Consider the following 9,757-nt stretch of genomic DNA (forward strand, 5'->3'; position numbering starts at 1 on the left):
ATGAATGACAGACACCAGTCAAAATCTGTCCACCTAAGCCTTGCTTAAATTGCCAAACTGCAAAAATAATAATTTAATAAATATTGAATGTCTTGTTTCACAGCAACTGCTAACTAATCTAACAATTGCATCTCTATCAAATGACTTCAAAAAAAGAATGGACATGAACTGAATATCTATGTACCTAGCATCCTGCAGGCAGTTTCTGTCATAAGCAAGTTTGGAGGCATTTGTCAAGTTATTTAGTTCTCAAACATTTTATCTGTAACAAAAGAAGGTGCTACCATGTGATATACAATATCACATTTAGCTGTATGCCTTCATCCAAAAACAAAAATGAAAAAGGATTTTAAATATTCCTTCCAGTAAAAACAAACAAGTAAACAAAGAGAATGTGCATCAAAGATTACCACTTCTCATTTGACTGGGAGAATGAATTTTTAAAATTCTTAAAATAAAATTAAGCCCTGAGTTAAATATGTACATTTATTTCTCACCTCCTTTTCTCTTTCACATACTGACAGAGCAAAAAAAAAAAAACTGAAGGATGTGGTTTAGCAACAATAAACAGTGAAGATTAGAATAAAAGGAGTGGTTGAATTATCATATACTAGGCTACATGACTAATCTTGAATAAAAATGTAACAATACTCTGTCTCTATATAACATAACCTTATGATTTTGTTTTTGAATTGAAAAATAAATCTAGAAAAAACCTCTGTGCTTTCTAAAATATTGTTGATCACCACAATTTAGTTGAATATTTGTAAGTGTAAGACAAAAAAAAATTGTGTGGGGGAGGAGGTACTTCTCAGTTCCAAACCCACATTTCTTGCCTCTTGTTTTATGGTGTTGAAGCTGGATTCTAGTATTTTCCCTGTTGTAGTTGGCACGTTTCAGACTTGGTCAATAGAGGGTGCTAGAGGGATATTGATAAAGACCAAAAGAGGAAGAAGCTTCTCTCAGATTCAGGAAGTTCTGGAGCAGCTCCCAGCAAAAGGATATGCTGTTGGCCCAGGTTTGGTCACTGTCTAGTTAGTTTCTAGGCCACAGTACACCTCTCCTATGAGCCAGCTCGGTCCACTGACACTTTGTGGCAAGTTTCTCTGCTTCCAGCTGGCTGTTGTTGATAAATGGAGTCCAAATTTAGGTGTTTGTATTTATTGACTGTTACCTTATTAAAAAAAAAAAAAAAAAAAAACAAGTGCTATAATTTCATTTTGGTTTCAACCAGAAGTCAACTATTATTATATATTTAAAAATCATGTTCCAAACTACAAAAAAGTTAACAACTCAGGTATCCTTCCTGAAATTTTCAGGAATAAGTTTTTCTGTTCCTCAAAGTGGGCAACATAACCACACCATTAAATAGAAAACAAATTCAAGCTGTTGTTTTTCAGGAAAATATAACTTTGTTGACAATAGTGAGAAGAGTGTCAGTGGAATTATTCTTAGTATGTAAAATTTTGGTCATGATTTTAGGAAAGCACCTCAATATGAAATAATATCAGTAGTACAAATACTGCAAAATTTTACTAGAGAGATCTAAATTCTGTTTAGAAATTTATTTGGCCATAGGCTAGAGGAATTTTGGTCTTGTGGCTTATAGTTTTTCTTGGCTCAATTTCCCCAGAAGCTGATTTTAAGGAGAAGTTTCTGTTGCTAGTGAGTAAGGAAGTACTTCCAGGAGAGATCACCTAAGGGGTAAGGGGACAAATGGCAGAGAAGAAGAAGCTAACAAAGGGTAGAACTGCTGATGATATCCCAGAAGGACATCTTCAGCCTGCCACTATAGAACTCTGGCATATTAATTACAAGCTGGACTGTCATCATCTCATGAGATCAGTCATTAGCTAAGGACCAGGCTAAAGGAAAGAAAGACCCGTTTCAGGCAGGTCATGCTTTCTGCCCGTATAAGCAGAGCAGCTCCAATGAAACAAGGTCAGATCTCCACTGAAGAAGAAAGAGCACACCAGAGAAGAGAGGGAATGTAGGGCTAGATAGAGATACAGATAGATTCAAAGACATCTGAGTAGAAAAATACCAGTGTTTGCTGCTCAGCAAAAGGAAATAATTCTGCCATCCTTCCAAGTATCTTTATTTTAGAAAATGGTCAAAACTGTATCCTAAACTATGGTGAAACTGTTTTCCTGAACAACATGCAACAGAACAAAGATATGGAATCAAAGAACTTATCAGAAGATCAGGCTTGGTGTAAAAGAGTGATGATTCAGAGATGGATTTAGTAAATCCATGATACTCTCTTAGTCAAGACTCCATCTTGCTACATAAACATACATGTTCTGAGGAAATAGAATCCCATGGAATTCAAAGATTACATAAAGTTCTGATCAAGTATAATAATTAGATTTTCTAATAAAAGTTGTAGAATTCTCCAGGGGACTCTAGGGCTTCTTCTTAACAATGTCACTTTATGTATTCCTTTGAGGCTCCAGGTTGAACCCAGATATTTAGCTATGCTTTCCAGATTGGGTTCAGACATTTCTCTCTGATTTTGTGCAACCTGAATCTCAGTTATACCCATCTTCTGACAAATGTGTAAACAATGATGATAAAGGAGTGGGGGATAACCTGCTGAGCCAGCAAATATAAAGGATGCAAGAAAACGGGGTTTTTAAAGGTTGCAACTGAAAAGAAGTTTGGCAATTGATGAATTTACAGTATGAAAAAATCTGCTTTACACTCTTTCATAAAAAGCAATCTGGCAACTGATGAAATGATAATATGAAAATTCTGTATTCCACCCTCTGGTAAAAGAAATATAAGGAAAAGCAAGATGGATTCTGCACAGCTGAATGTAATGAGTTAGGGAGAGCCAAAGATTAGAGAGCTTTAGCATCTGTGTTTCAGGCAGGTCATGAAATGCAGTCATATCCAGAAAGCATATATTTACCTTAAAATAAATCTCAGTTAGCCTAAAATGATGACATAAAAAGGGTAGCATATACCATCACTGTCAGGAACAACATGTTACAGCATCAAATGGTTTGATTTCACCCTGTACAAATTACATAACATATATGTATAGTTCAATCTTTAGCAAAGAATAAAAAATACAAATCAGGTTCCACTATTTTTCAAAAGATCGGAAGATATAACAAGATTAATCAGATAAGTTAAACACATCAGGGAAACTCATTCACAAATTTATAAACATAAAATTAAAGAAACATCAATGTTTTGGGAAATGAGGAGGAAGGTTGAAGTAAGAGAGAAGAACAGAAACTAAAAATTTATTTTTACTAAGAACAGAAATCTATTTCTTTATCTCTTTTTTCTTATACCTCTCCCCTTTCTCTTTCTAAAATGTAAAAAACTACAAACAATAAATTGTAGTAAGTATATTTATTTTTAGCTTACAGCTCAATGATTGAATTTTTTTACACACATAAAACACATTCTGTTGTGGTTTGGATGTGAGAAGTTCCCCAAAAGCTCAGGTGGGAGACAATGCAAGAAATTTTAGAGGTGAAATGATTGTGTTATGAGAGCCTTAAGCTAATTGATGCATTAATCCACTAAGAGATTAAATGGGTGGCAACAGTAGGCAGGTAGCCTGTGGCTGACATGGTGGGTTATTGGGGGCATGTTTTTGCCCCTGGAGAGTACAGCTCTCTCTACTTCCTTTTTACCCTGTCTTGAGCTGCTTTTCTCTACCAAGCCTTTTCACCTTGATGTTCTGCCTCACCTTGGATCCAGAGCAGCAGAGTTGACCATCTATGGACTGAGACCTCTGAATAGGAGCCCCAATTAAACATTTCCTCCTCTATTCTTGTCAGGTCTTTTGGTCAAAGAAGCAAAAAAGGTGACTAAAACACAGCACACATATACACATACATTGTTTCTAGCATCCAAACTCCCCCATGTACTTCCTCAAAATTAACAGCTATTCTAATTTCTAATACCAAACATAACTTTTGCCTACTTTCAACTACTTGTAAATAGAATTGTTAATTATGCATTTTTGAAATCTAACTTTTTCACAGCTATCATATATTTGAAATCATTGATGTTGTTGCATGTACCAGAGGTTTATTACTTTTCATTTCTGTGTGTGCTACATGGTGTGAGTATACTGTGATTTCAATTTAACTATGCATTCCACTCATGAAGAAATTACAGACTGTTTGTCTTGGGAACCTATTATGAATACTGCCACAATCAATACTTTCATACATGCTATCAGTGCACATCAGACTAGTTTCTGCATGGTAAATGCACAGAAGTGGAATTTTAAGGACAGAAAGCATGAATGTTAGATTTGCAGATACAAACACATTTCTAAATGGAATTATTTCTATCTATATTTCCACCAATAAAATATCAATGTTCCAGTATACTAGAAGTACACAAACCTCTATGTTATGTTCAATATTTAGAAAATTATATGCAATGAACTGAGTTGGTGGAGTTCGAAGAGGTGCTTAAAGCAGCTAAGAGCCTTTTACAGACTTTTAAAATGTAAATTCTTTAATTCCTATTTCCTCATGGGAAATAAAACAATTTTTTCCTAAAACATTTTGATTGATTGACAAGAAATTTTAATAACATATTTCAATGTAAATGTAGTTTTCTGAAGAGGAACAACATGAAAATTAATTTAATTACTGCTTGACTCAACTTTTTGAGAACCTGAGAAACAAACTATTAAAAACCTAAAATATAGGGCCTGCAGTTATAGCTCAGTGCCTAGCACGTGTGAAGCACTGGGTTCAATCCTTAGCACCATATAAAAATAAATAAATAAAATTAAAAAATATATATATAATATCTAAATATATGTACCTCACTTCAGTAAAAATAGGAACAAAAGTGATCCATTCATATAACAGGTTGACAAAATCTAATCTATTAAAGTTTCAGAACATAGTCACAATGATTATGCTGATAATGATAATCTTCAGGTGATGATAATAAATTTAATGATGATGACAATAATAAAGACACTTAATATCTAAACATATACACTTGAAAGCTAAACAAATACTAGTGTATCACATGTTCATTTATTCATCCTTTCAAAAAAAACTTTATACTTTAATCTGTTAGTCAGACTTCTATTACTGTGGCAAAATATTTGAGATAATCAACCTTTAAGGAGAAAAGGTTTGTTTGGGCTCATTGTTTCAAATGATTGAGCCCATGGCAGCACAGTGAATTCTGGCAGAATAGTTCTGTTTGTCTCACGGTGACTGGGAAGTGAAAGAGAAAGGCAGGAAGGGGTTGGGGTCCCACTATACCCTTCAAGGGCATGCTCCAAAAACCTAACTTTCTTCCACTAGGGCCCACATCCTAAGGGTTCCATCCTAATAATGCCACAAGCTAGGAAACACAACTTAAACAGTCTATATAAGAGTCTAAACACAATTTGGGGACTTTAAACCATAGCAGTTAGATGCAACCATTGTGTCCTCTTTTTAGTGAAATATAAAACTCAGGCCAAAGAGGTTAAGTATGATTTTCAAAGTCACACAGTCATTAAGTTTTAGAGCCAGGACACAATCTAAGACAGTTGTGTATATGCTTATAATCTTAACTATCATGTTATACTACTACTATTTTTGTTGCTAACTTGAATTTATTTATTTTAGTCCATGAGTAAATAAGAAAACCAGCAAAAGACATCTCCTGTTTTATGACTTTTCACAGAAAAGGAGGTTAAAACAAAAAAGATGAGAGTGTGTGTGTGTGTGTGTGTGTGTGCACACGCACGTGATGGTGGTGTGGCAGTGTATTATAACAATGACCTGACCCTTATCTACTGGATTTATAAAATCAAACATTGAACTCTACTTAGGGATTTAAGAGTCTATTCTCCATCTTTTCTAAGCTTGTGAAAAAAATTTTTTTTTCTCTTTCCCTTACAGAGGTGAGAGGTGGCCTTTTTACTAATCTCCAAGAGCGCTTATGAATTAATTCAAACCTGGTAAAACCTTTCACTTGAAAGAACAGAGGTTGTTATGTTATGGGACCTCTGTTAAAGAAACAGGCTTTGAAGGCACTGCCCTGTCTTCACGAGTTATTTATTCTCAGGAAGAGAACATCAAAACTGCTCCAATTCTTTTCATTAAAACAGTGCTTCTTTTTATGTGTTTTATTTTGAGAACCAATCTGCCAAAATTACTTTAATCTTCTGAATTATTCTTAAAAAACTTTAGAGCTCTAAAATCTAAAATATTCTCTTTAAAAAAATATGAGGATGGGGTAGCAGTCTGGTGGGCCATGAAGGAAATCTACAAATAAGACCATTAGGGAAATAAATGAGAAAATTTACAATATGACTGAAACATTGCCAGGTAACTTTTGGTCATTTTTTTTAACCATTCAATTGATTTTACAAATTTTTATTGAAAAACAAATAAATCCAAAGAATTGAAATAAGAGTTTTAAAATACAATCAATTGAAGCTCATATTTAAAGAAATTTCTTTGACTTTCAGGCTGCTACCTTCTATGTGGGTTATTTATTTTACATGCCCTCAGAATGATGCAAAAATTTACGCATGCCTAGTTTGAAACTTTGAGGAAAAAAATATGAATGCTTGTGTGTTCTGCTAAATGTAACAAAAGGATAAGTACTTTCTATTTTCAACACTAGATATTTCTTTACAGTTATGTCAAGTGTTTTCAGCAATAAATCTATACTTGTTCCAAAGCTGGGTGTTCATGAAAACTGCATAAATGATTACAGTGTTGAACAACTCCTAATATGTTCAATACAAACTTGGTAATTCTTCTGGGAGTTCTCAACCCCGTGAGCAAAGAGGCAAAATTAAAAACCTGTATTGAGACTTTTCCAACTTTTTCAATCAGCCCATAAAAGAAAGTGAAATGATTCCACAAGTTTCAACTAAACAAACAGTTCCAAGCAAATCAGAGTATAAAAGGATCATTTTTAATCCTAAGACATTTTCAGGTCATGTAAAAATTGTTTGTCAAATATAATTGTTCTCTGTCCTTTTTTAAACATCATGATGTTTGGCTTTGAAATGTATTTGACTATACTAAAATTGACAGTACACAGCAATTTATATGTAGATTCCAAAATGGTGAGTACAAAGACCCAGAACCTCAAAGAGAGCCTGCAAAATACAATTATAAACTGGAATACAAAGTGTCTTCGGTTTGTGCAATCTACCTAGAGATATCGCTAGTAGGAATATAGTATAGAATGTCATAAATATTCCAATAACTACTCCAGGGAATTCACTTACATTTCTAGCCTCTCTCTTCCTGCAAGGGAAGAACTAATTGTTCTTCAAACATAAATTATTTGTATAAAAAAATACTCCATTATGTTGCATCTTGCTGAAAGTCTAACAAAGCACTTATTTATGTGTTTAAACATTACAATATATACACACATTATATTTGTAAAATATAGGACTCAGAACAAAATTCTTTGTGATCAATATTATTACAACATCTCTAAATGAGGAATCTAAGGCTCAGCAATAATAAATTATCCAAGTTACATAATTAATGAATGGTAGACTACACACAAAGTTAGTCCTTTAGACTTGAAATTCCATGCAGTTTGCAATACTCTAGAGAAGGAAAAATATATTAGAATTGTTATTTTAAAAGACATGTTTATTGCAAAGAAGAAACTAAGAAGATACCTACCATAGTGACTAAACAATGAACACTAAACTGCAGGATTTAGGGTTTCCCACAGCTAAAGTGTCCTGTGAGGGTCACCTTTTCCTACCACCTTACCAATACCAGCTGCAAGAGTTAAATCAATTCTTAAAACAAACTACCAGGTGAAACTGCATAAGTGTCTACTTTCAAAGGTTAATTATCTCTCCTGGAGAAAGACTAGAATCCCAGAAGGAATTTGGACACCCTAATATATCATGAATGAAGCTTATACTTTCTGAAAGGGCAGTGATTTTTTCCAGCCAAAGACAAGCTAAATGGAAGGACACCAGAGGAAACAAAAATAGAAACTGGATTTACTTTTTTTTTTTTTGATAAAAGGATTTACTCTGTTAGATTTTCACTTAATCATCTCCCATCAAAGAATATAAAGCTCCCATGTGCTACAATGGAAGTCATATTCAAAAACTCCAAATATGCCCCGGTTTCAAGATGTACCATAAATTTTACATCATTCCTCATCTTTACTGTTAGCTTTGTTTTCTCTTCTGATAGATAATCAGCAGGATAATATTTCTCACTCAAATGTCAATTGTCCTTCAGCTATTGTTCATGTTAGAATGCTTACAAATATATTTCCCAGCTGACCAAAAAGAAAGAGATCTAAAGGACCTGATTAAAAACAAAAATGCTGGAGCAGCAATGTATTTGATAATGTACCCAACGTCTGACAATACATAAAGTTGTATGAAATGATTCTGGCAATGGCCAAGGAGAAGTAATCTCACTATATCCTATAGCTTGCAGTGATAATAATTCAAACACTGGACAGAACACAAAGAGAAATGAAAAAAAAAAAAAAAAACCAAACAAACAGATCAGGGAAGGAATTCAAAACGTGAAGAAAGTTCAGCATGATCATGAGTTAATAGTACCCCTTCCCCTTGCTCCTTTGTCTCTCATCTTTGATCTGAAAGCAAACTTAACCCCCAAACCATGCAAAGATCATAGCAAAATCTTCCAGAGAAATCTTTATTTTTCAAGCAAGAGTCCTGAGAAAATGAAACTCATCTGCTATAGAATGCAGAAGAAAACAGGTAAGTTGCTTTTCTCTTTTGTCTTCTCTTCTTTGTGTTGTTTGATTTTTTAAAAAATTATTTTCTTTCACTTGTGAATTTAACTGCCCTTGACCTGTTACAGCAGTGAAGAGAACAAAAACCTTAAAATAAATGAATCACTCATATATCATTGGTGGGAACAGAAAATGGTACAACAACTCTACAAAGCAATGGCAGCAGGTTCTGTCACTTACCACTCAATTTAACATTTTTATTCTTGGTAAGTTATTTCAGAGTAATTAAAACATGTGTTTACACAAAAACTTACACAGGAATATTCATGTCAGTTTTGTTCCTAGTAGCACCAAAATGAAACAAACCAAATACCCTTGTGTAGATGAATAAACCTTGGTATGTCCACATGGTAAACACCACTCTTAATAAAATGGGAAAAAGCATGAAAATGTAACAATCTGGGTGGAGATAAAGGGAATTATGCTAAGTAGAAAAGCCAATCCCAAAAACTCACGCACTATGTAAGTCCACTTACAGAACATTTTTTAAGTGACAAACTATAAAGAATAGATTAGTAGTTGGGAGAGGTTAAAAAGCTGGAGTGGGGTTTGGAAAGGGACTGTGATGACAAAATGGCAGGTTATTGAATGGAATTTCTCTCCTTGACTGTCATGTTACTCGTTTAAATCTAAAAAACTGAAAAAGGTTAATAGTATTGAACTAAATACATGAACACAAATTACTGCATGTAAAACTGATGAAGTCTGAGTAAAAGTTCAGTAGATTGTATCAATTTCCTAAATGTGATATTATACTAGTTATGCAAGGTAATATTGGAAAAAACAAGTACAACTATTTCAAAATAAAGAAGATAAAAAGAAACTCTGAAAGATATCCTGTCTAGACATGTATATCTATAAATTTCCCTCTGCCTTAGCACTGGGTAGTTGAATCTTCATTTTTATCTCCGAGTATTTTCTAATTTTCTTCATGATTTTTTAAAAACTACTAAACATTTAAGATAGTTCTTAATATCCCTGCATTTGTGAATTTTCCAGTTTT

This window comes from Marmota monax, unplaced genomic scaffold (assembly GCF_021218885.2).
Source record: "Marmota monax isolate L192 unplaced genomic scaffold, Marmota_monax_Labrador192_F-V1.1 WCK01_AAM20220418_F8-fsc00016, whole genome shotgun sequence".
Taxonomy (NCBI): Eukaryota; Metazoa; Chordata; class Mammalia; order Rodentia; family Sciuridae; genus Marmota; species Marmota monax.